Genomic DNA, 27,202 nt, shown 5'->3' with positions numbered 1-27,202 from the left:
GTTTGATATACATGTTTTGATGATATGTTTCAGAGTTTAATAGGAGACTATTGACTCAAGAACCTCAACTTGCAATCGAAGAATAAGTGATCAAGATTGATGTTTGAATGATCAGATGTTTTGTAGTAGTTTATGTACTTCCTATCCAGATGTGGAACATGACAAACTCGAGAATGAAAGGTATAAGACGACATCGAGATTTAGGACTATGATACTAAAGATTGATGAATCTTGAGTAGTCCTCCAAATCACATACCGATTATGTTTTATTTTTGATTTAGAACTTTTTATTGTTCTTGTCGATCCATCCCAGGTAGTGGATCTTTCATTTGAGTCGATATGATTTTGATACAATGATGATATGAATTGATTCGATGCCAAGGTCGGAGGGTGACCTTATTTTCAAGCCCGGAATGGCTACGATAAATGGATATCCATGTCAAGATCGGATACGAATCTTGATGGCAACGAAGTGATAAGAATCAATTCTTGAGATAAGAGCGCTATATAAATTGAAGTTTTGATTTGAAGTTTGAGTCGATATATGCGTTATGTTTACTCTATTCTTGAGTTGATATGAATTCATTTAACGCATTTATATGTTGAATATACTGAGAATGATTTCTCACCGGAGTTTATCCGGCTGTTGTTTTTCTTTGTATGTGTGCATCACAACAGGAGGGGCAAGAGCTTGGTTGAGACGACAGTGACAGCTCGGGAGAAAGATGTAGCAAGTGTGGACTCGGGTTTATAAGATGAAGCATGGTATAGTGATAGCATCAAACATAGCAAGAACTTAAGACTTGAAGTTGTTTATGCTATGTTGAATAGCTTGTAGTTTTATATCTTTTGAGTTATTTATTTGATGTAATACATGCATGATTTGATGATAGGAAATTGGTATATGAATGTATGCATGTTCATAGATATTGTAGCATGCTGTTGATTGATTTGTATTGAGATATATTGAAATGGTTAGAAGTTTTGGCAGCGAAAACAATAGCAGATTTTGAGCAGACGTAGCTCGATCGATCGGGTGGAAGTTGCCGATCGAGCGAGGCCTGTATTTCTCGGGAAGAGAACTTGATTTTTATTGCCCGCTCGATCGGTAGGTTTTGGCCGATCGAGCGAGGCCAATTTTGTGCAGACCAGAGACTTTTGATGTTTTAGCTCGCTCGATCGGCTGATTCTGCCCGATCGAGCGAGGCTCAGGATTTTATTTAAAAAATAATAATTTCTGCTCTTAATTTCTTATTCTTTAAATTGTTTGATTAATTTTCTAATTAATCATTTGTTTCCCTAAGACGAGATTAGCAACCCGAGGTCCTCACACCAGGTGGTATCAGAGCATAGGTTCTGGACTGAGATAGAAGCTGAGCGGGGTAGAGTGAGTCGCATGCATTTACAGTATTGCATGATTATGCCATATTTGATTCGATGATTTGATAAATGGCATGTGCTCTTGATCTACTTTTGAAATTGAATTGATTACTTTACTGATTTATAAATTTTTGAATTCTTATCGATGTTATTATAAGAATTAGTCGGGTGATGTAAGCACCCAGAATCGAAGAGAACAGTGTTCTTTGGGTGATGTAAGCACCCCAGACTGATAGACTAGTATTTCCAGACTGAACAGAATGGCTTGGTCAGATTGAACAGACCTATATTAGTGCTCAGCTGAATGAAGTATCTCTGATTGAACAGAACATAATATCAGCGAATGAATAGATGTATTGCAGGTATAAGTTGTTTTGAAGAACTGATGTTCAGATATCTGGAAGATACCGATGAATGATGTATCAGATTGACTGTCTACCAAATTCAAGACCTAACAGTTAGCTGATAGATTTTGACGAAGAAATTCAGACAAAATAGAGGTCTATTTATTTGCTGGTAAGTGCTGAGAACAGAGTTCTATTAATGTTTCTTTGCCACAACAGATAAAAATGATGAGAATGAAAAATATATATTTTTTTGAAGCTGAATATTTTAAGTATTGAAGAATATATTGTTAAATTTTCAAGCCTCGTACAATTCATTGAATTGTAACCGAAGAAAAAGTTCAAGATTGAGTGGTTTATTTAATGGCTTGAATTCGAAGAATATGTTTGATTACATGTTGACGACCAAAATATTTTATGAAAGACATAGACCGAGCGAAGAGAATTGAAATTGAATGATAAAGCAAAAGGACTGAAATTGTATAGATGTTATGGTGTGTGTGAGAGAAACACATATTTAGCTACAATTTCTGTAAGAGTGGGTGCCCAGTGAGCCAACTGTGTGGCTATGGGCTTTGATGACTCTTTGTATACACAATCTTTTGTTTAATATTATTTACACTTTTATGGCAATGACTTTATATTACTTCATATTGTTATATTGTGATATACTATTGTTGTTTTGATAAAGACCTTGAATATACTATAGTGTATGTAAGATGTGGTAGAACATGGAGATGTCTATCATGAAATACATCTTATAGTCACTGTATATTCTAAAACCGTTCCTAGTCGATTGAGCCGTCCGATAATAAGGATAAGGATCGCTCGAGTTTGAGACTAGCATTTGCGATGCGGAGTACCACGTTTCATTGGTAGGGAACATGGAGATGTTCGAAGCATGCAAATGGATATTCATATGATGAATAATCGAACTACCCTATCCGGACTTTCCAAGTGGTTATCACTTATCGAGTGGATGAAGTCCGCGGTTTTGGTTGTACACCATTAGTCCTTACGACTTGAAACATCATGGAGACTCTATATGCTAGTGCTGTGCTTTGACTCGTTTACCGACTCTATAGGGGTCATCAGGTGTCGAGATTGGGTACAGTTACGACACATATAGGAGTCAATGCATTGTTGTCAAGGATTCACCACATACTTGCGAGTGTGGATATCCTATGCGATCTGAGGAGATATTAGTGTGACAAATCTCTGGCCAGAGTACTTGATGTGATTTAAGAAATGGTTTCTTAGTAGCACATGCGATGTCACTAATTTGATCTTCAAGATGTATAGCATAGTTATCGAATCTTGAGCGACTCTCGATATACCAATGGTTGTTGATTCGATCGGGATATATGGATGAAGGGACCGTACTGTACGCTAACCAAAATCTACTGGTTCTTGTAGGCACTATCAGTGATACCTAGGGAATCATGGGGCGATGTTGCTAGGCGCTTTACCATGATTCGTTGGGCAAGTCGGAAAGTGTTGTTCCGAGTCACAAGGAGTTGTGAGCCCACGACTAGCTGTATCCCTGAACCATTGAGGGTCACACAGTGTAATGGAGTTTTAATCCCCGTTGAGATAGTTAAATTTAAAGAGTTAAATTTAATGAACTAAGGAGTTGGACTTCTTAAATAAGAGTAAGGGAGTAGGATTTCCTAAAATGACATAGGGATGGACATTTTAGGAAACCACTGAATTCGGATTCAGGAAAATTTATTTTGACTTTAAAATGTGCAGAAATGGTTTCTGTGCACATCGGTGAAATCGGTTCATCAATTGGAGTCACGATGAATTTTATATTAATTTCTGAACATGCGGGCTTTGCTTGTCGGGCCCTAGCTTATGACTAATGGGCCCTAAGGTGTTAGTGGCCTGCATTATAAATAAGTTATTGCAGTACAGAAATTACATATAACAGGTCATAATTTTTGAGAGCAAAAATCGAAAACCCTAGTTCCTCTCAAAGGTTGTTTCGGCCGAACCCTCCCCATACTCTGCCCGAGATTTTCCGGTCTGTGATTTTGAATCGCAGTAAGGAATAACGAATCAGATTCGTTTATTCTCTTCGCAGAAAACTTCTGATAGATTTTCTAGTGCAATCTATCAGAGGGATTAAAACCTCTGTTCGTGGACCTGATTGAAGGAGTTCATCGGTTCCAGGGAGAGACAACAAGAGCAGATAAAATCTGTTGGTGTCCAGTAATCTCGTTGCGAGATTGAAGGTAAAATTTAATTAATTGTTATTTGAATTTTACACACAGAATAATTTAATCGTAAACGGTTGATACCCACACCATGGAATTGTTCCATGATAAAAATTTTAAACTTCCGCTGCACCGAGTATCAATCGTGATTGATCTGACCGCCCGTTTTCCAACAGTGGTATCAGAGCCAGGTTGCTCAGATCAAACGATTAAATTAATCGATTGTACAAAATTTTTGAGTCTCGGTTTTTTGAAAACAAAATAAATATTTTAAATAAAAAAAAAAAATTTTTTCGGGGCAAAACCCGGGCAGCGATTGGATCGCTGCCCGGTGGGGCAGCAATCGTTGCTGCCCCGGGCGGCGCACGGCGCCGCCCAAAGGGGGCGCACGGCGCCGCCCAGGACGGCGACCGTCGCCGCCCAGGGCAGCGCTGTGCGCTGCCCAGCGCTGCGCAGGGCAGCGCTCGGCGCCGCCCAGGACGGCGCACGGCGCCGCCCAGGGGCGGCGCCAGGCGCCGCCAGGGCAGCGAGAGTCGCTGCCCTAAGGGGGCAGCCGGGCTGCCCCCGGCCCGCGCCCCGGGTGCGGGCCGGCCCGGGAGTGTCCCGGGCGGCCCGCGGGAAAAATTTTATTTTTATTTAAAAATTAATTTTAATATGTTAAAATTTTATTTTTGGTCCGATCAAAAAATTGTTTTTGATTGGTTCACGAGATTTCGGATCGAATTGTTCGAGTCCGTAAATTTTAAAATTGATTTTGGATAAATTTGAATTTTTGGAAAATTTTAATATTTTATCCGTAAATTGAATTTTGAAATCAATTATTTTGGTACAATTGATGATAAGATATGATCTTATGATATATTGAGTAAAATATGATTTTATTTGTAAAATTGGATTTTATAGATAAAATATGATTTTATTTGATATAGAGATAAAATATGATTTTATATGTGAAATGAGATTTTATATATAAAATATGATTTTATCTTGTTTAAATTTGAATTGCCACTGCATGTTATCCAATAAATTAATTTTGAATTAAATGTTATTGGATAAGGATGATCGATTGCCATGACCAATTTTGTAGGTGTATGTTAGGAATTTACATTTTGTTTTTATTGTTGTTGGTTTTATTAATGGGCCTGGTTTATGGCCCGATATGAATGTCATATGTAATAAAAGTGGGCTTGGTTTATAGCCCGTTCCCACCCCTAAAAATGTATCCCCTACTTGTCATTGTTATTTATTGTAAATACATTAGATTTAGTGGGAGATCAAGATTTGAAGACGGTGGGCCCAGCAGACAATAAAGACTGAAGAAGTGTAAATTGGAAGCAAATGTAATAGGATTGCATTGCATACTGCATATTACCTAGGATTGGACTAAGACCCGTGATTGGCAACCACGGGTCAATTAGAAATGGAATCGATCATCCTATATAATATTTGATATTATGATTGTATGCATGTTTAGACATAAATTGCGTGAATCCGGCAAGCATGCAATAAAATGAATATGATGAGACAAATATTTTTATAATTAAAAATCCCTCATTTTAAATATGATTTAAAATTTATATCAAGATAAATAAAGGAAATTTAAATTTGTTTAAATGTTCCCACCTTCCATCAACGGTCAATGTATGTGATGCTACCCGCGGATACGGTCCGGCTCATATTATTGGGGGGGCCCGTCCGTCGGAAAGCTGTACATTGGATCGACAAATGTTGTAAGTTGGGTGGAACTCCCATGGGATCGGCTCATTATTGGGGGATCCACATGGCGACCGTCCATCACAACTTAATATTGATGGGTCATCTTGACATGTCACTTTAAACGGCGTCATATTATTGGGCCCTTATTGGACATGAGGTAAACACATGGGGGTTGCTTTGGAAGCAATTGGGCTCTACCTTTTGAGAATTATGGTTGGCTGATATTATTCGGGACCATAAGTTTGTCAATTGGACTCCATGTTCTCACTAAGGAAAAAGTTTCCCGTTTTCACTAGAGGGTGGTGAAATCGTTAAAATAGTGGGAGTGAGATTCATAAAATTAAATTCGCCTATTTTATGTCTTAGTAAATTGTTAAACAATCATCGATAATTGTCTGTTTCATCTCAGTAATCCACATGTTTCTATTCTCCAACAAAACAAACTTATTGGCGCAAACAATACAGAATGATTCCATAAGTTAAGATTGTCCTAAGTTCGAAAAAGATTTTCTAAGTGTTAGAAAAGGCTTCTCCGAAAAACAGCTCCGGCTGATGTAACTACCGAAAGGTTGGCCGAACTAGAGAAATGGTTGGACCATGATCTCAAGGCCAAATGTTACATGCAAAATTGGACAAGTCTAAACAAGTTTGCCATCACTACAAGAAGCCCGGTCATTGGAAGCGTAACTGCAAGGAATATCTAGAGCAGTTGCGAACTGCGAAGGGTATGTTATATATTGAAATAAATGTTTTTCTTAAATACTACTTCTTGGGTATTGGATACCAGATGTAGATCTCATATTTGCAATGAGTTGCAAATGATGATAAGAAGTAATAGGCTAAGGATGGGTGAGACCCAGTCAAGGCTCGGGAATGGTTCCAGAGTTAAATCCATAGCTATGGGAAATATTTATTAAATTTTGCAGAAAGGTTTTAAGTTACTCTTGATAGATGTTTTATTTGTTCCGGATTTGATTAAAAACATTGTTTCTGTTTCTATGCTAGATAGAGATGGTTATTCTTGCAATTTTGTGAATGTGATTTGCAATATTTACAAGAATGAATGTTTAATTGGAAATGGACAACTTGAAAACGATCTATACAACTTAAAACTAAAAGACGTTCAAATAAATTATGTTGATAAACCGGCGACAACAAACAAAAGGAAAATCGATAGTCAAAACCCGGCAAACCTATGGCACGCTAGACTAGGTCATATTTCCTCAAGGAGGATGAACAAGCTAGTGGGAGAGGGCATGTTTGATATGTCTGATATTAACTCTCTACCTACTTGTGAATCCTGCCTAAAAGGAAAAATGACTAAATCTCCTTTTAAGGGGAAACCTGAGCGTAGTCAGAATCTGTTGGATTTGATCCATACAGATGTTTGTGGACCATTTAGAGTAGGGACTCAACATGGCCACACCTACTTCATTACCTTTACTGATGATTATTCAAGGTATGGATATTTATATTTAATGAAATATAAGTCTGAAGCATTTGAAAAGTTCAAAGAATTCAAGGCTGAAGTAGAAAACAAGCTAGGTAAAAGTATTAAAGCACTTCGATCGGATCAAGGTGGAAAATACTTGAGTACCGAGTTTTTGGACTTTCTAAAAGAGAATGGGATTCTCTCTCAGTGGACTCCTCCTATGACACCACAGCTTAATGGTGTATCGGAGCGTCGTAATCGAACTTTGTTGGACATGGTTCGATCCATGATGAGCTTCACTGAGCTTCCACCTTCGTTTTGGGGCTATGCGCTTGAAACGGCGGTACTGTTGTTGAACAACGTCCACACTAAAGCAGTGGACAAAACACCATACGAGTTATGGAATGGCAAAGCTCCTAAGTATTCGTACTTGAGGATTTGGAGATGTCCTGCTTACGTGAAGCGGACAGTGGGAGATAAGTTGGATAGTCGATCCAGCTTATGTTATTTTGTAGGGTATCCGAAGAATTCAATCGGATATTATTTCTATTATCCTGCTGAAACAAAGGTGTTTGTTTCTAGGAATGCCACCTTCTTGAAGAAGGAGTTCTTATTGGATAAGAAAGGCGAGATGATGGAACTCGAAGAAGTTCGAGAAGAACCCGAAATACAAAATAACGATCCTACACCTCAGGAACCATTGCTGGACACGCCTGCACCTAGAAGATCCGAAAGGACTTCTAGACCTCCAGTTCGATATGGTCTTCTTCTTGAAGGGGATCAAGATGAACCCGACATTGGATGTGATCCAAGAAACTTCAAGGAAGCAATTTCTGATGCGGATTCGAATTTATGGCTTGAAGCTATGCAGTCAGAATTGGATTCGATGCATACAAACCAAGTTTGGTCTTTAGTAGATCCTCCCGATGGAATTGTTCCAATAGGGTGTAAATGGATCTACAAGAGAAAGCTTGGGCCTGATGGTAAGGTATTGACCTACAAGGCGCGATTGGTGGCGAAAGGTTATACTCAAAGGCAAGGAGTTGACTATGATGAAACCTTTTCACCAGTTGCAATGTTCAAGTCCATAAGAATCCTGATTGCCATAGCTGCATGGTATGACTATGAGATATGGCAAATGGATGTGAAGACTGCTTTTTTTAATGGAGACATTAAGGAAGAAATCTATATGAAGCAGCCTGAGGGGTACACATCCATGGGAAGCGAGCATAAGGTATGCAAGCTTCAGAGATCAATTTATGGTCTAAAACAAGCATCAAGAAGTTGGAACCAGAAATTTGATGAAACAATAAAAGATTTTGGTTTCATCAAGAACCCGGAGGAACCTTGCGTGTACAAGAAAGTAGTTAAGGATGCGGTGACATTCTTAGTGCTTTATGTTGATGACATCCTACTCATTGGGAATGATGTAGGGATGTTGCAGTCAACAAAGATATGGTTATCAGGTAGATTTTCGATGAAGGATTTGGGTGAGGCATCCTACATTCTTGGGATACAGATCTATAGAGATAGATCTAAGAGAATGATAGGACTCACTCAATCAACCTACATCGATACCATATTGAAACGGTTTTCAATGGATGGGTCCAAAAGAGGACATCTACCCATGTGTCATGGAGTTTCTCTATCCAAGTCTATGTGTCCCAAGACTGATGCAGAGATAGAGAATATGACACATGTACCATATGCGTCAGCTATAGGTAGTATCATGTATGGGATGATATCTACCAGACCGGATGTAGCATTTGCTCTGAGTGTCACGAGCAGATATCAGTCTAATCCTGGTCAAAATGCATTGGAAAGCCGTGAAGGACATTCTTAAGTACTTGCGAAGGACTAAGAATATGTTCATGGTTTATGGAGGACGAGAACTCAAATTGGAAGGCTATACCGACTCTAGCTTCCAAAGTGATGTGGATGACTCGAAGTCAACCTCTGGATTTGTGTTCATGCTCAATGGCGGTGCTGTCTCTTGGAAGAGTTCCAAGCAGGACACCACAGCGGATTCCACCACGGAGGCTTAATACATTGCAGCATCTGCTGCTGCTAAGAGGCCGTTTGGATGAGGAAGTTCGTCCAAGAGTTGGGCGTCATTCCTGAATTTGTTGGTCCAGTCCCGGTGTTACTGTGACAACAGGGTGCCGTTGCTCAAGCAAAGGAACCAAGGTCTCATCAAAGATCCAAACACGTACTGAGGAAATACCACATAATCCGGGAGATTGTGGAAAGAGGAGACATCATTGTCGAACGAGTGGCCTCTGCAGACAATATCGCTGATCCGCTTACTAAGCCCTTGCCAGGACCATTGTTTGACAAACATCGCGAAGCAATGGGTCTACGTAGTATGACTAGTTGGCTATAGGGCAAGTGGGAGATTGTAAGAGTGGGTGCCCAGTGAGCCAACTGTGTGGCTATGGGCTTTGATGACTCTTTGTATACACAATCTTTTGTTTAATATTATTTACACTTTTATGGCAATGACTTTATATTACTTCATATTGTTATATTGTGATATACTATTGTTGTTTTGATAAAGACCTTGAATATACTATAGTGTATGTAAGATGTGGTAGAACATGGAGATGTCTATCATGAAATACATCTTATAGTCACTGTATATTCTAAAACCGTTCCTAGTCGATTGAGCCGTCCGAAAATAAGGATAAGGATCGTTCGAGTTTGAGACTAGCATTTGCGATGCGGAGTACCACGTTTCATTGGTAGGGAACATGGAGATGTTTGAAGCATGCAAATGGATATTCATATGATGAATAATCGAACTACCCTATCCGGACTTTCCAAGTGGTTATCACTTATCGAGTGGATGAAGTCCGCGGTTTTGGTTGTACACCATTTGTCCTTACGACTTGAAACATCATGGAGACTCTATATGCTAGTGCTGTGCTTTGACTCGTTTACCGACTCTATAGGGGTCATCAGGTGTCGAGATTGGGTACAGTTACGACACATATAGGAGTCAATGCATTGTTGTCAAGGATTCACCACATACTTGCGAGTGTGGATATCCTATGCGATCTGAGGAGATATTAGTGTGACAAATCTCTGGCCAGAGTACTTGATGTGATTTAAGAAATGGTTTCTTAGTAGCACATGCGATGTCACTAATTTGATCTTCAAGATGTATAGCATAGTTATCGAATCTTGAGCGACTCTCGATATACCAATGGTTGTTGATTCGATCGGGATATATGGATGAAGGGACCGTACTGTACGCTAACCAAAATCTACTGGTTCTTGTAGGCACTATCAGTGATACCTAGGGAATCATGGGGCGATGTTGCTAGGCGCTTTACCATGATTCGTTGGGCAAGTCGGAAAGTGTTGTTCCAAGTCACAAGGAGTTGTGAGCCCACGGCTAGCTGTATCCCTGAACCATTGAGGGTCACACAGTGTAATGGAGTTTTAATCCCCGTTGAGATAGTTAAATTTAAAGAGTTAAATTTAATGAACTAAGGAGTTGGACTTCTTAAATAAGAGTAAGGGAGTAGGATTTCCTAAAATGACATAGGGATGGACATTTTAGGAAACCACTGAATTCGGATTCAGGAAAATTTATTTTGACTTTAAAATGTGCAGAAATGGTTTCTGTGCACATCGGTGAAATCGGTTCATCAATTGGAGTCACGATGAATTTTATATTAATTTCTGAACATGCGGGCTTTGCTTGTCGGGCCCTAGCTTATGACTAATGGGCCCTAAGGTGTTAGTGGCCTGCATTATAAATAAGTTATTGCAGTACAGAAATTACATATCACAGGTCATAATTTTTGAGAGCAAAAATCGAAAACCCTAGTTCCTCTCAAAGGTTGTTTCGGCCGAACCCTCCCCATACTCTGCCCGAGATTTTCCGGTCTGTGATTTTGAATCGCAGTAAGGAATAACGAATCAGATTCGTTTATTCTCTTCGCAGAAAAATTCTGATAGATTTTCTAGTGCAATCTATCAGAGGGATTAAAACCTCTGTTCGTGGACCTGATTGAAGGAGTTCATCGGTTCCAGGGAGAGACAACAAGAGCAGATAAAATCTGTTGGTGTCCAGTAATCTCGTTGCGAGATTGAAGGTAAAATTTAATTAATTGTTATTTGAATTTTACACACAGAATAATTTAATCGTAAACGGTTGATACCCACACCATGGAATTGTTCCATGATAAAAATTTTAAACTTCCGCTGCACCGGGTATCAATCGTGATTGATCTGACCGCCCGTTTTCCAACAATTTCTATTCTAGAGGTATACAAAAAATCAGAATGAAATTGCACCTGAGAATGAAATTTCAGGTAACAGATTTATTTTGTTTTGACCTATTTATTATTGGTGCAATATATTCATGATAGCTGAAAGCTTATTATATGATCACCTCTGTATTAGAAAAGAGACTGTGTGAATTGAACTGAAGAATGGAACTATTGCTTTGATGAACTGAAACTGAAGATGATTTAGTTCGTATTGAAATATCTGTTTATATGGCATGATAGATGATGATGCAATAAACGAATACAGATTCGAAGAAGAATTGATGATAAGAAGCGATTAAATTAGATCAGTAAGAACATAATGTGTTATTGAATATGATGATATAGAATCTCAAATTAAGATTCTGTGATTTCGGTTTACTATATGATGTTTGATTACAGAAGTATGCCGAAATAATTATATTCAATGCACTAGATATGTTCATGATCTAAATCAGCATTGACAGATATGCCGATAAGTAGAGATGGCTGATATATTTCAGTAAGATTTTGACGTTAGTTTAAGTTGTGACCTGGAATTTATCAGAGAATGGATGAGTGTATGAATTGAATACTGCTTTTGAGGTTTACACAATAGATGATGATATGACAATCAGTTATAGATGAGTCTTTTATGTGATTTTACTAAAGTCATTACATCATAAAATCATAATATTTGAAATTCGTGATATTGATTATGAGGTTTTGATATTCGACCTCAATCGATTTTGATTGACTCTTATTCTTTTATAGAGTCTGATTTGATCTCCTCATCTTAAGTTGAGATGCTCGTGAGTTGTTTTCACTTCGCATATTGTCATTCATATTATTGTTCTGTGGATGACCTTGACTTAAGTGAGTTTTCCTGATTATGAATTTCAAGAGTTACTGATTGGTTGATGTATACATTCAGTATATTATAATATTTTTGATTCGTAACTGATAAAATGCCCAATTGAGTTTTGGGAAATAGAACGAAAAGAAGAGATGAATGCGTGATTGATTGATCTTTTGAATTTATGTGCTTGAAGTATCAAGACAGATACGAATACAGTCAGAATTGTTGTAATCCAAATTAAGTGAGAATTGATTTGGAAGGATTAAAGGACATTAAGATGAGATCAAGTTATTAGAATTTAATTGAGAAATAAAAATGAAAAATGGAACAGGCATTCGATCAATTGATTTCAGATTTTGTATATTCGGGTTTGAATATTCAGATGAATATATGACCAATCAGAACGATTTTTGATTGAAAATAATCCGGAACTGTTTAGATGATGGAAGAAACCCAGAAATTAAATTGAAGCAATGAGAATTTAGTACAAAATGCCATATTGAGATATGAATGGAAGTCTCAGATCAGAATCGATGAATTTTTATTGTGACAGATAATATGATTGTGCTTGATATTTCCGACAAGAAATATCAAAATTTGAAGAATTGCACAATAATGAATTCAATATTCGTTCACTAATTGTTTTATCAGAAGATAAAGCAAACAGAAAAAACCGAATTGGTACGTTTTCGAAGTTAAAAGTACAGAGAGTTACGGATGAAGTTGAAACTCATTGACCAGATGAGATCAGTAATAGTTTAGAAATTCCAGAATTGGTATGAGATCATGAGTTGAAAGAGTATTTTGTGAAACTATCAAAATGAAACAGTTTATATGAATTAAACAGGTGTTAGTTATGAACCGATTTATTGAAATTACTGGAAACGATAATCTGTCTGTATAATCAAATCACTGTATTGTGATTAGATTCGTTGCAAGATGAATAGTAAGCCAAGAAATAATGTTTCAGATCGAAACATTGAGTTTACTATTACATCGTAATACAGATGATCCGAAGATTTTGAGTACTTTTTGAGTAAAGTTACATGTTATCCTTGAATTGGAAGAATAATCAGAGAAGATGAATTGAATTTCGAGAATGAATTTTATCTGACATGATACCGATTATCAACAGCTCTGAATACTTTGAAATCTGTGAATACAGCATAAACTCTGATTACTAGATAGTCCGAATAAACTAATCAGAGTTGTAGCATACATTGTATGAGATGTGAATAACATCCATCTATTCAGATCTGTGAAGAAGATAGAGATATGATGGAATTACAGGAATGATGAAAATCTATTGTCAGGATTAAGACTTTAGATTTATTCGACAGATGTGGTATCGATTGATTGATTGAAGTTCTGAGAGTTGGTTATATGTGATTGCATTATACCATTTGTCGATTGATGGATTATCTGAATTGCTTTTCCAGAGATTGAGAATATTCTCAGAACTTTAATATCTGATTTGGTATTATTTGTCTTGATGTGTTGCTACTTGATAATTACAATTCCTGTAACAGCTAATGATATGATGAGAAAAAAAATCTGATTTCTTTGTGGTGAAATTCTACTATTGAAGTATATGATATCAGATCAGATATGATTTGTCGACATCAGATCAGATTTGATTTGAGGAACACAAAGATGATGAATATGAATCTATACGAAACAAAAACAGAAAAGAAGAATCAGAGTAAGTAATTGAATGATAGATATAACTTTTGAAGCTGAAACTGACTCGTTAAGCGTAAAAGTTATTCCTGAACAACATTCGATTCAGACTTGAGAAAGAACGAAGTTGAGCTACAAATTCAGAATATAAAGTTGAATACTGATCTTGAAGAGATGAAATAAATAACAGTGTAGACTTGATTTATGTTCTATACTTTACATGGAATTATATAGAGAAAGAAACAAGTTGACACTGGAACTGAATTTCACTGACTGAGATGTCAGATGGAAGTGATGATTTGATTGAACGATTTAATATTTTCAGCTTGATATGTTGAATGTGATTTGTTTCACGTATCTAGGAGAAGGAAGTATCAGTCAATTCTTCCTATGTACTTTAATTAGATGAGATAGATATTGATGAGATTCTGAGTTAAGTCGATTATTCGACAAATCCTTGATTGAAGAAAGAAACAGCTCAGAACAAATTCGTTTCAATGACTTAAAGTACAATTGAATAGATACTGAATACAAGAGAATAAAAGGAGATTGAAAGAGGAAGTGAGATACTAAATGCAGAGTTGGATGATTGATGTGAGAATCACTTCAGATACTCATTCAGTTTATCAGGTTTGATATTCCGGATGAATACGATTTCGAGGACGAAATCATTTCTTAGTGTTGGAAAACTGGCGAGTTCCCAGACCAATTACGATTGATACCCGGTGCAGCGGAAGTTTAAAAATTTTTCTCATGGAACGATTCCATGGTGTGGGTATCAACCATACAACGATTGAATTACGTGTGTGTAAAATTTAAATAACAATTAAATAAATTTTACCTCAAATCTCGCAACGAGATTAATGGACACCAACAGAACAATTCTGCTCTTGTTGTCTCTCCCTGGAACCGATGAACGCCTTCAATCAGGTCCACGAACAGAGGTTTAATCCCTCTGATAGATTGCACTAGAAAATCTATCAGAAGTTTTCTGCGAAGAGAATACACGAATTTGATTCGTTATTCCTTACTGCGATTCAAAATCACAGACCGGAATTTTCTCGGGCAGAGGGGGAGGGTTCGGCCGAAAATTCTTTGAGAGAGACTAGGGTTTTTCGATTTTTCTGTCTCAAAAATTATGACCTGTTGTGTTTTTAATTTCTGTACTGAAATAACTTATTTATAATGCAGGCCACTAACACCTTAGGGCCCATTAGTCATAAGCTGGGGCCCGACAAGCAAAGCCCACTCGTTCAGAAATTAATATAAAATTCATCGTGACTCCGATTGATGAAACGATTTCACCAATGTGCACAGAAACCATTTCTGCACATTTTAAAGTCAAAATAAATTTTCCTGAATCCGAATTCAGTGGTTTCCAAAAATGTCCATCCCTATGTCATTTTAGGAAATCCTACTCCCTTACTCTTATTTAAGAAGTCCAACTCCTTAGTTCATTAAATTTAACTCTTTAAATTTAACTATCTCAACGGGGATTAAAACTCCATTACACTGTGTGACCCTCAATGGTTCAGGATACAGCTAGCCGTGGGCTCACAACTCCTTGTGACTCGGAACAACACTTTCCGACTTGCCCAACGAATCATGGTAAAGCGCCTAGCAACATCGCCCCATGATTCCCTAGGTATCACTGATAGTGCCTACAAGAACCAGTAGATTTTGGTTTAACGTACAGTACGGTCCCTTCATCCATATATCCCGATCGAATCAACAACCATTGTATATCGAGAGTCGCTCAAGATTCGATAACTATGCAATACATCTTGAAGATCAAATTAGTGACATCGCATGTGCTACTAAGAAACCATTTCTTAAATCACATCAATTACTCTGGCCAGAGATTTATCACACTAATATCTCCTCAGATCGCATAGGATATCCACACTCGCAAGTATGTGGTGAATCCTTGACAACAATGCATTGACTCCTATATGTGTCGTAACTGTACCCAATCTCGACACCTGATGACCCCCTCAGAGTCGGTAAACGAGTCAAAGCACAGTACTAGCATATAGAGTCTCCATGATGTTTCAAGTCGTAAGGACTAATGGTGTACAACCAAAACCGCGGACTTTATCCACTCGATAAGTGATAACCACTTGGAAAGTCCGGATAGGGTAGTTCGACTATTCATCCTATGAATATCCATTTGCATGCTTCGAACATCTCCATGTTCCCTACCAATGAAACGTGGTACTCCGCATCGCAAATGCTAGTCTCAAACTCGAGCGATCCTTATCCTTATTATCGGACGGCTCAATCGACTAGGAACGGTTTTTTAGAATATACAGTGACTATAAGATGTATTTCATGATAGACATCTCCATGTTCTACCACATCTTACATACACTATAGTATATTCAAGGTCTTTATCAAAACAACAATAGTATATCACAATATAACAATATGAAGTAATATAAAGTCATTGCCATAAATGTGTAAATAATATTAAACAAAAGATTGTTTATACAAAAGAGTCAACAAAGCCCATAGCCACACAGATGGCTCACTGGGCACCCACTCTTAACAATCTCCCACTTGCCCTATAGCCAACTAGTCATACTACTAGACCCATTGCTTCGCGATGTTTGTCAAACAATGGTCCTGGCAAAGGCTTAGTAAGTGGATCAGCGATATTGTCTGCAGAGGCCACTCGTTCGACACTGATGTCTCCTCTTTCCACAATCTCCCGGATTATGTGGTATTTCCTCAGTACGTGTTTGGATCTTTGATGAGACCTTGGTTCCTTTGCTTGAGCAACGGCACCCGTGTTGTCGCAGTACACCGGGACTGGACCAACAAATTCAGGAATGACGCCCAACTCTTGGACGAAATTCCTCATCCAAACGGCCTCTTTAGCAGCAGCTGATGCTGCAATGTATTCAGCCTCAGTGGTGGAATCCGCTGTGGTGTCCTGCTTGGAACTCTTCCAAGAGACAGCACCGGCCATTGAGCATGAACACAAATCCATAGGTTGACTTAGAGTCATCCACATCACTTTGGAAGCTAGAGTCGGTATAGCCTTCCAGTTAGAGTTCTCGTCCTCCATAAACCATGAACATATTCTTAGTCCTTCGCAAGTACTTAAGAAAGTCCTTCAAGGCTTTCCAATGCATCTGACCAGATTAGACTGATATCTGCTCGTGACACTCAGAGCAAATGCTACATCCGGTCTGGTAGATATCATCCCATACATGATACTACCTATAGCGGACGCATATGGTACATGTGTCATATTCTCTATCTTCATCAGTCTTGGGACACATAGACTTGGATAGAGAAACTCCATGGACACATGGGTAGATGTCCTCTTTTGGACCCATCCATTGAAAACCGTTTCAATATGGTATCGATGTAGGTTGATTGAGTGAGTCCTATCATTCTCTTAGATCTATCCCTATAGATCTGTATCCCAAGAATGTAGGATGCCTCACCCAAATCCTTCATCGAAAATCTACCTGATATCCATATCTTTGTTGACTGCAACATCCCTACATCATTCCCAATGAGTAGGATGTCATCAACATAAAGTACTAAGAATGTCACCGCATCCTTAACTACTTTCTTGTACACGCAAGTTCCTCCGGGTTCTTGATGAAACCAAAATCTTTTATTGTTTCATCAAATTTCTGGTTCCAACTTCTTGATGCTTGTTTTAGACCATAAATTGATCTCTGAAGCTTGCATACCTTATGCTCGCTTCCCATGGATGTTAACCCCTCAGGCTGCCTCATATAGATTTCTTCCTTAATGTCTCCATTAAGAAAAGCAGTCTTCACATCCTTTTGCCATATCTCATAGTCATACCATGCAGCTATGGCAATAATATTCTTATGGACTTGAACATTGCAACTGGTGAAAAGGTTTCGTCATAGTCAACTCCCTTGCCTTTGAGTATAACCTTTATCCACCAATCGCGCCTTGTAGGTCAATACCTTACCATCAGGCCCAAGCTTTCTTTTGTAGATCCATTTACACCCTATTGGAACAATTCCATCGGGAGTATCCACTAAAGACCAACTTGGTTGTATGCATCGAATCCAATTCAGACTGCATAGCTTCAAGCCATAAATTCGAATCCGCATCAGAAATTGCTTCCTTGAAGCTTCTTGGATCACATCCAATGTCGGGTTCATCCGTTCAAGAAGAAGACCATATCGAAACTGGAGGTCTAGAAGTCCTCTCGGATCTTCTAGGTGCAGGCGTGTCCAGCAATGGTTCCTGAGGTGTTGGTGATCGTTATTGTTGATAATTTCGGGTTCTTCCTCGAAATCTTCTTCAAGTTTCCATCATCTCGCCTTCTTTCTTATCCAATAAGAACTCCTTCTCCTAGAAGGGAAGGTGGGCCATTTGCGTTGAAACAAAACACCTTTGTTTCAGCAGGATAATAGAAATAATATCCGATTGAATTCTTCGGATTACCCACAAAATAACACAAGCTGGATCGACTATCCAACTTATCTCCCACTGTCCGCTTCACGTAAGCAGGCATCCCCAAATCCTCAAGTACGAATACTTAGGAGCTTTGCCATTCCATCACTCGTAGGGTGTGTTGTCCACTGCTTTAGTGTGGAACGTTGTTCAACAACAATACCGCCGTTTTCAAAGCGCATAGCCCCAAAACGAAGGTGGAAGCTCAGTGAAGCTCAGCATAGATCGAACCATGTCCAACAAAGTTCGATTACGACGCTCCGATACACCATTAAGCTGTGGTGTCATAGGAGGAGTCCACTGAGAGAGAATCCCATTCTCTTTTAGATAGTCCAAAAACTCGGTACTCAAGTATTCTCCACCTCGATCCGATCGAAGTGCTTTAATACTTTTACCTAGCTTGTTTTCTACTTCAGCCTTGAATTCTTTGAACTTTTCAAATGCTTCAGACTTATATTTCATTAAATTTAAATACCCATACCTGAATAATCATCAGTAAAGGTAATGAAGTAGGTGTGGCCATGTTGAGTTCCTACTCTACATGGACCACAAACATCTGTATGGATCAAATCCAACAGATTCTGACTACGTTCAGGCTTCCCCTTAAAAGGAGATTTAGTCATTTTCCCTTTTAGGCAGGATTCACATGGAGGTAGAGAGTTAATATCAGACATATCAAACATGCCCTCTCCCACTAGCTTGTTCATCCTCCTTGAGGAAAATATGACCTAGTCTAGCGTGCCAAAGGTTTGCCGGGTTTTGACTATCGATTTTCCTTTGTTTGTTGTCGCCGGTTTGTCAATACAATTTACTGGAACGTCTTTTAGTTTTAAATTGTATAGATCGTTTTCAAGTTGTCCATTTCCAATTAAAACATTCATTCTTGTAAATATTGCAAATCCCATTCACAAAATTACAAGAATAACCATCTCTATCAAGCATAGAAATAGAAATAATGTTTTTAATTATATCTGGCACAAATAAAACATCTCTCAACAATAATTTAAAACCATTCTGCAAAATCAAACAAACATCTCCAATGGCCGTAGCTTCAACACTGGAACCATTCCCGAGCCTCAGCTGGGTCTCACCCATTCTAAGCCTGCGACTTCTTGTCATCACCTGCAAATCATTGCAAATGTGAGATCCACATCCGGTATCCAATACCTCAAGAAGTTGGTATTAAGTGACATGTTTAATTCGATATAGAACATACCCTTTTTGCAGTTTCCCAACTGCAGATCAAGATACGTCCTTGCAGTTGCGCTTTCCAATTGACCGCTGCTTCTTTGCAGTAATGGCAAACATCCTTGGATTTTCCATCGTTTGAAGCCCTTATGTCTTTTGCTTCTTCTCTGTGGGTTCCACTGTCTTGGGTGGGCATAAACGTTTCTTGCCCTTCATACATGGCCCCATTTCTTAGCAGAAGATGAGAGTCCCACCATAGAAAGCTGGCTTATCCTTCTTAAGTGTGGATTCATATGTAACCAGAGCCATATTGACCATCTCTTCAAGGGTTGGCCTCTTATCTTGTATCATATTAGAAATTCTATCACGAATGCCCTCAAATGGAAGAAGGAAGAGATAGATAGCAGCGAAGTCCACATTGAGTTCATGCTCCAACACCAAATCAACGGGTCGCTAACTTTCTGAATGAGTCCGCAAAATCACTCGTACCCCATGATCAACGGACTCGAAGTCCCTTCAACGCGATGCGGCACGTCATCAACTGCTTTAACAGGTAGCGAACCTTTCAGCCCTCGACTGAGCCCCAAAAAGTTCCTTGAGTTTGCGTGTGAATGTCAGCAGCATTCACCGTGTCCTCAAATCGCCTCTGGAGTTCATCAGACAGCGAGGCTTGCATATATCATTTGGTCTTGATGTCCATGGTCACACCATGCATCAAGTTTGGCCAATTCCCTCCGGACTTATGGCAGCTTGTGGCTTCCTTCGGAGGTGCTTTCTCTAACACCCGTAGAGCATTTTCTCCGAAGTTAAGACAATCTTCAACTTCTACGGAACCATTCCGTATAGTTGGCGCCAGTACAGCCTGCTGTTTTGTTCGAGGATCGAGAATATAGGATTTCGCGAATTCATTGTATAGAAATCACTGAAAAGGAAAAAGCAGAACAATAGGATCAATGAGATTGTTAAAAACAATTTTACTAAGACCATAAAATAGGCGAATTTAATTTTTATGAATTCATCACTTACCCACTATTTTATAAATACCGAAATTTACACCACCCTCAAGTGAAAAACGGGAAACTTTTTCCTTAGTGAGAACATGGAGTCACAATTGACAAACTTATGGGACCGAATAATATCAGTCCAACCATAATCTCTCAAAAGGTAGTGCCCAATTGCTTCCAAAGCAACCCCCCATGTATTTACCTCATGTCCCCAATAAGGAGCCCAATAATATGACGCCGTTTTAAAGTGACGATGTCAAGAAGACCGCATCAATATTAAGTTGTGATGGACTGGTCGCCCATGGTGATCCCCCCAATAATATGACCATGATCCCATGGGAGTTCTCCACCCAACTTACAACATGTTGTCGATCCAATGTACACAGGCTTTCCGAACGGACGGGACCCCCCCAATAATAGTGAAGCCGGACGCCGTATCCCCGCGGGTAGCAATCACATCACATTGACCGTTGATTGGAAGGTCAGGAACATTTAAACAATATTTAAATTTCCTTTATGTTATCTTGATATAAATTTTAAATCATATTTAAAATGAGGGATTTTATTTATAAAAATATTTGTCTCATCATATTTAAATTTATATGCATTGCATTGCCGGATTCACTCCACGCAATTGTATGTCTAAAACATGCATACAATCATAATCTAATCAACATATTGATAATAATTAGGATGAGATCGATTCCATTTCTAATTGACCCGTGGTTGCCAATCACGGTGCCTTAGTCCACAATCCTAGGTAATATCGCAGCTCTGCAAATGGCAAATCCTATAACATATGCTTTTCCAATTACATTTCATCATCTTCATTGTCTGCTAGGGCCCACCATCTTTCAAATCTTGATCTCACCACTAAATCTACATGTATCTTACAATTAAATAACCAATGACAAGTAGGGGATACATTTTTAGGGGTGGGAACGGGCTATAAACCAAGCCCACTTTTATTACATATGACATTCATAATCGGGCCATAAATCCAAGCCCATTAACTAAGAAACCAACAACAATAAAAGACAAAAATGTTAATATCCTAACATACACCTACAAAATTGTCCATGGCAATCGATCATCCTTATCCAAGTAACATTTAATTCAAAATTAATTTATTGGATAACAATGCTGTGGCAATTCAAATTTAAACCAGATGAAAAATCATATTTTACTATTTTAAAGATCTACATTTCACATATTAAATCATATTTTATCTCCATATCAAATACAAATCATAATTTTATCTATAAAATCGCAATTTTACGAAATAAGAATCGAAATTTTATCTAATATATTCATAAGTAACATAATCTTAATCATCAATTGTTAACCAAAATAAGTCCGATATTCAAAATTTCAAATTTACGGATAAAAATATATTATTAAATTTTCCCAAAAAATTTCAAATTTATCCAAAATCAATTTTAACAATTTACGGACTCGAACGAATTCGATCCGTAAATCTCGTGAACCCAATCAAAAACAATTTTTGACACCGGACCAAAAATAAAATGTTAAATATTAAAAAAATATAATAAAAATATAAATTTTTTCCCCTGGGCCACCCGGGACACTCCCGGGTTGGCCCGCACCACAACCGGGACGGCGGCCGGGGGCAAACGCCCTTGCCCCGCTTAGGCAAGCGCCGTGCGCTGCCCTGCGCAGCGCCCAGCGCTGCGCTGGCGGCGCCGAGCGCCGCCCCCAGGCAGCGCCGAGCGCTGCCCTGCGCAGCGCCCAGCCTGCGCTGGGCAGCGCACAGCGCTGCCCTGGGCGGCGCCGTGCGCCGCCCTGGGCGGCGACGGGCGCCGCCTTGGGCGGCGCTGTGCGCCCCCTTTGGGCGGCGCCCTGCGCCGCCCGGGCCAGCAACAATTGCTGCCCCACCGGGCAGCGATCCAATCGCTGCCCGGGTTTTGCCCCGAAAAAAAATTTTTTATTAAAAATATTTATTTTGTTTCAATAAACCGAGACTCAAAAATTTTGTACAATTGATTATTCAATCGATTGATCTGAGCAACCTGGCTCTGATACCACTGTTGGAAAACTGGCGAGTTCCCAGACCAATTACGATTGATACCCGGTGCAGCGGAATGTTTAAAAATTTTCATGGAACGTTTCCATGGTATGGGTATCAAACCGTTCATCGATTGAATTACGTGTGTGTAAAATTTAAATAACAATTAAATAAATTTTACCTCAAATCTCGCAACGAGATTAATGGACACCAACAGAACAATTCTGCACTTGTTGTCTCTCCCTGGAACCGATGAACGCCTTCAATCAGGTCCACGAACAGAGGTTTAATCCCTCTGATAGATTGCACTAGAAAATCTATCAGAAGTTTTCTGCGAAGAGAATACACGAAGTTGATTCGTTATTCCTTACTGCGATTCAAAATCACAGACCGGAATTTCTCAGACATAGAGGGAGGGGGCGACGCCAAGCTTGAGAGAAGGGCTAGGGCTTCGATTTTTTTCTCTCCAAATTATGAGCTATCGTTTGTAATTTCTGTACTGAAAAACTTATTTATAATGCAGGCCACTAACACCTTAGGGCCCATTAGTCATAAGCTGGGGCCCGACAAGCAAAGCCCGCCTCGTTCAGAAATTACTCTAAAATTCATCGTGACTCCGATTGATGAAACGATTTCACCAATGTGCACAGAAACCATTTCTGCACGTTTTAAAGTCAAAATAAATTTTCCTGAATCCGAATTCATTGGTTTCCAAAAATGACCATCCCTATGTCATTTTAGGAAATCCTACTCACTTACTAAAATTTAAGAAGACCAACTCCTTAGATCATTAAATTTAACTCTTTAAATTTAACTATCTCAACGGGGATTAAAACTCATTACACTGTGTGACCCTCAATGGTTCAGGGATACAGCTAGCCGTGGGCTCCCAACTCCTTGTGACTCGGCACAACACTTTCGACTTGCCCAACGAATCATGGTAAAGCCTCCTAGCAACATCGCCCCATGATTCCCTAGGTATCACTGATAGTACCTACAAGAACCAGTAGATTTTGGTTAGCGTACAGTACGGTCCCTTCATCCATATATCCCGATCGAATCAACAACCATTGGTATATCGAGAGTCGCTCAAGATTCGATAACTATGCAATGCATCTTGAAGATCAAATTAGTGACATCGCATGTGCTACTAAGAAACCATTTCTTAAATCACATCAATTACTCTGCCAGAGATTTGTCACACTAAAACTCCTCAGATCGCATAGGATATCCACACTCGCAAGTATGTGGTGAATCCTTGACAACAATGCATTGACTCCTATATGTGTCGTAACTGTACCCAATCTCGACACCTGATGACCCCCTCAGAGTCGGTAAACGAGTCAAAGCACAGTACTAGCATATAGAGTCTCCATGATGTTTCAAGTCGTAAGGACTAATGGTGTACAACCAAAACCGCGGACTTTATCCACTCGATAAGTGATAACCACTTGGAAAGTCCGGAGAGGGTAGTTCGACTCTTCATCCTATGAATATCCATTTGCATGCTTCGAACATCTCCATGTTCCCTACCAATGAAACGTGGTACTCCGCATCGCAAATGCTAGTCTCCAAACTCGAGCGATCCTTATCCCTTATTATCGGACGGCTCAATCGACTAGGAACGGTTTTAGAATATACAGTGACTATAAGATGTATTTCATGATAGACATCTCCAATTTCTACCACATCTTACATACACTATAGTATATTCAAGGTCTTTATCAAAACAACAATAGTATATCATAATATAACAATATGAAGTAATATAAAGTCATTGCCATAAAAGTGTAAATAATATTAAACAAAAGATTGTTTATACAAAGAGTCAACAAAGCCCATAGCCACACAGTTGGCTCACTGGGCACCCACTCTTACAATGACGATAACACTGATATATTCTAACAGTGTGAATAATCATGCGAAATACAATTGAGAATTTTCCCACAGACTCTGAGGGAGAACCATCTCTATGCTAAACTGAATAAATGTGAATTGTTGATTGATCAGGTAATATTCCTTTGTCACTTGATATCCAGGGAAGGAATTTCTGTTGATCCGAGCAAGATAGAGGTTGTATTGAATTTGCTACATCCAATTTCATTGACTGAAATCCGTAGTTTTCTTGGTCTAGTGGGTTATTATTGGCGATTTATCGCAAATTTCTCTCAGTTGGCTAGGCCTCTGACACAGCTACTCGAAAGGATGTAACAATTCAAATGGTCATCCAGAATGTGAGAGAGTTTCTTGCGAGCTTCATAGGCGTCTGACTTCTGCGCTAGTATTAGCTCTAACCGTCAAGATCCGAAGGATATTTTGTTTACAACCGATGCATCGCAATCTAGGATTGGGAAATGTTCTGATGTAAAATGGCCATGTCATTGCTTATGCATCTGACAGTTTAAGAAACACAAGGATAATTATCCATTCCATGATCTAAAACTTGCCAGCAATCTTGTTTGCTTTAAAGATTTGGCAGAATTATCTCTACGGAGAAAGATTTGAAATCTTTACGGATAACAAAGAGCTAGAGTATATCTTTAATCAAGAATAATTGAAGATGCGCCAAAGGATATTGGATGATTTCTTGAAATATTATGATTGTTAAATCAAATACCAATCGTGGATCAGCTAATCTTACATCGGATGATCATAGTCACAAGGTAAGGTTATCTGCTCTACAGACTAGTGTGGTTGATAGTACCTGTAGTGACCCTGCAATGAATCACCTACTAACTGGCAACTAATAGCATGCATTAAACATAATAAAGCAAGAATGCATAACAGAGTAAAACGTGCGAAAAAATAATCCATAATTTACATATCAGCTTAGTAAAAAAAATTCAGGCTTAATATTGTAGTGATACAACCATATCGAAAATCTTAAAAGTAAACATTATACAGCTATATTGAATCCTGCTGTATAACTTCTCAAGACTCCTGCTCCCTAATCCTGTCTCGAACTACCAGCTCCGTCCATCCGGTGACCTGCCCTGTGGAAATAGGGTGTCCAAGATAACAATTAGGACGTGAGCGCTAACGCCCAGTACATAAACATGAGTACATGTATGTATATGATGCATGCAACATGATGAATAGTAAAGGGTCATCTAAAAAGTCATGCTCAGTACCGGTGCCACATGAGTGCTGCCACCACACGGATCAACCTCTGGGTGCAACCACACTCGTCTATTACACCAGAGTAGTCAGACTTACATGTCCCCGCCATCGCGGTACTCTCAGTGACAGACTATCGAGTATAGCACTGAGCAGCTCTATAATCAGGTATAACAATTTATAGGCTCAACGTGTATGTGCACATGATATATGAATATAGAAAGCGATAAAACATACATCCCATGCCACATAATAATGCCAAATAAATTCAAAATATAAACATGTATACTCGCTGGAAATCTCAGTCAATGTGTACGTACCTCTAGGCTAGTTTAAGTCTTAGTAGGATCCTAGGTTCCAAGCCTATATTCAAAAGTTCACCGTATCACTACACAAGTTCTATAAGCCTTAACAAAGCTAATAAGTACTCCCAAAACTTAAATAGATTCCCGGACCATACATTCGTCCATAGTAAGCCCTTTGAAGTCGCTAGTCCCGGATGGCTATAACCACACCTTGGTTATTCCAGAACCTCTATTATAACCGATAGGGCCCTCAAGTGTATGTCTCACACTATATAAGTGAAGAAGGTAACTCGGAATTCGTATCAAATTATGACCCAAAGATCCCTATTTATAGGAAAATTTCCAGTCAAGTTCGGACCCTCCAAACTCAGGTTCGGATCGTCCGATCCAGATCACTGCCTGCATGCAAGGCACGTTGAGTTTGGACCGTCCGAGTCTACAAAATTTGAAGCAAGATTCGAAGAGTGTTGAGGATTACTTCAAGGAGTTGGAGGTCACCATGATTTGAGCTAACATTGATGAGGATTGTGAAGCAACTGTGGCTCGTTTCTTATGTGGTTTTAATAGGAAGATTCATAACCAAATGGAGCTTAGACATTGCACGGATCTTGAGGAGATGGTGCAATTGGCCATGAAAGGGGAACAATAACTCAAGAGGAAAGGCATGGGACAAAATCTTTCTACTGGAGGTTCTTCTACTCCTTGGCGTCCAAACCTTGGTAAACGAGAGGATGTCAAGCCGGTGTCCAAGCCAAAAATTGACACCAAGCAAGAAATACCAAAGCAAGGAGTGTAAGGTAAATCTGAAACTCCTATTAATCTTTCTAGATATCAAATGCTTTAGATGTCAAGGTGTTGGTCATATTGCTAGTCAGTGTCCAAATAAAAAAATTATGATTATGAATGCTTGTGGTGATTTTGAGTCGGAGAGTGAGGAGGAGAATTATGACGGTGTGCCTGCGTTGGAGGATCCTGATGATTAGTGATATGATGTTGTGGTTGGAGAATTGTTGGTGTCTAGGAGAGTGTTGAATTTGCAACAAAATGAGGAAGAATAAAATCAAAGAGAAAATTTGTTTCATACTACATGCTTTGTGAAAAACAAAGTGTGTAGTGTCATCATTTATGGGGGTACCTGTACTAATGTGGTGAGTAGTGAGCTTTTTGAAAAATTTAGTTTGCCTACTGCGAAGCATCCTCAACCCTATAGATTGCAGTGGTTTA

The sequence above is a fragment of the Henckelia pumila genome, chromosome 4 (assembly GCF_033568475.1).
Source record: "Henckelia pumila isolate YLH828 chromosome 4, ASM3356847v2, whole genome shotgun sequence".
Classification (NCBI taxonomy): domain Eukaryota; kingdom Viridiplantae; phylum Streptophyta; class Magnoliopsida; order Lamiales; family Gesneriaceae; genus Henckelia; species Henckelia pumila.
Note: the sequence above shows the minus strand (reverse complement) of the source record.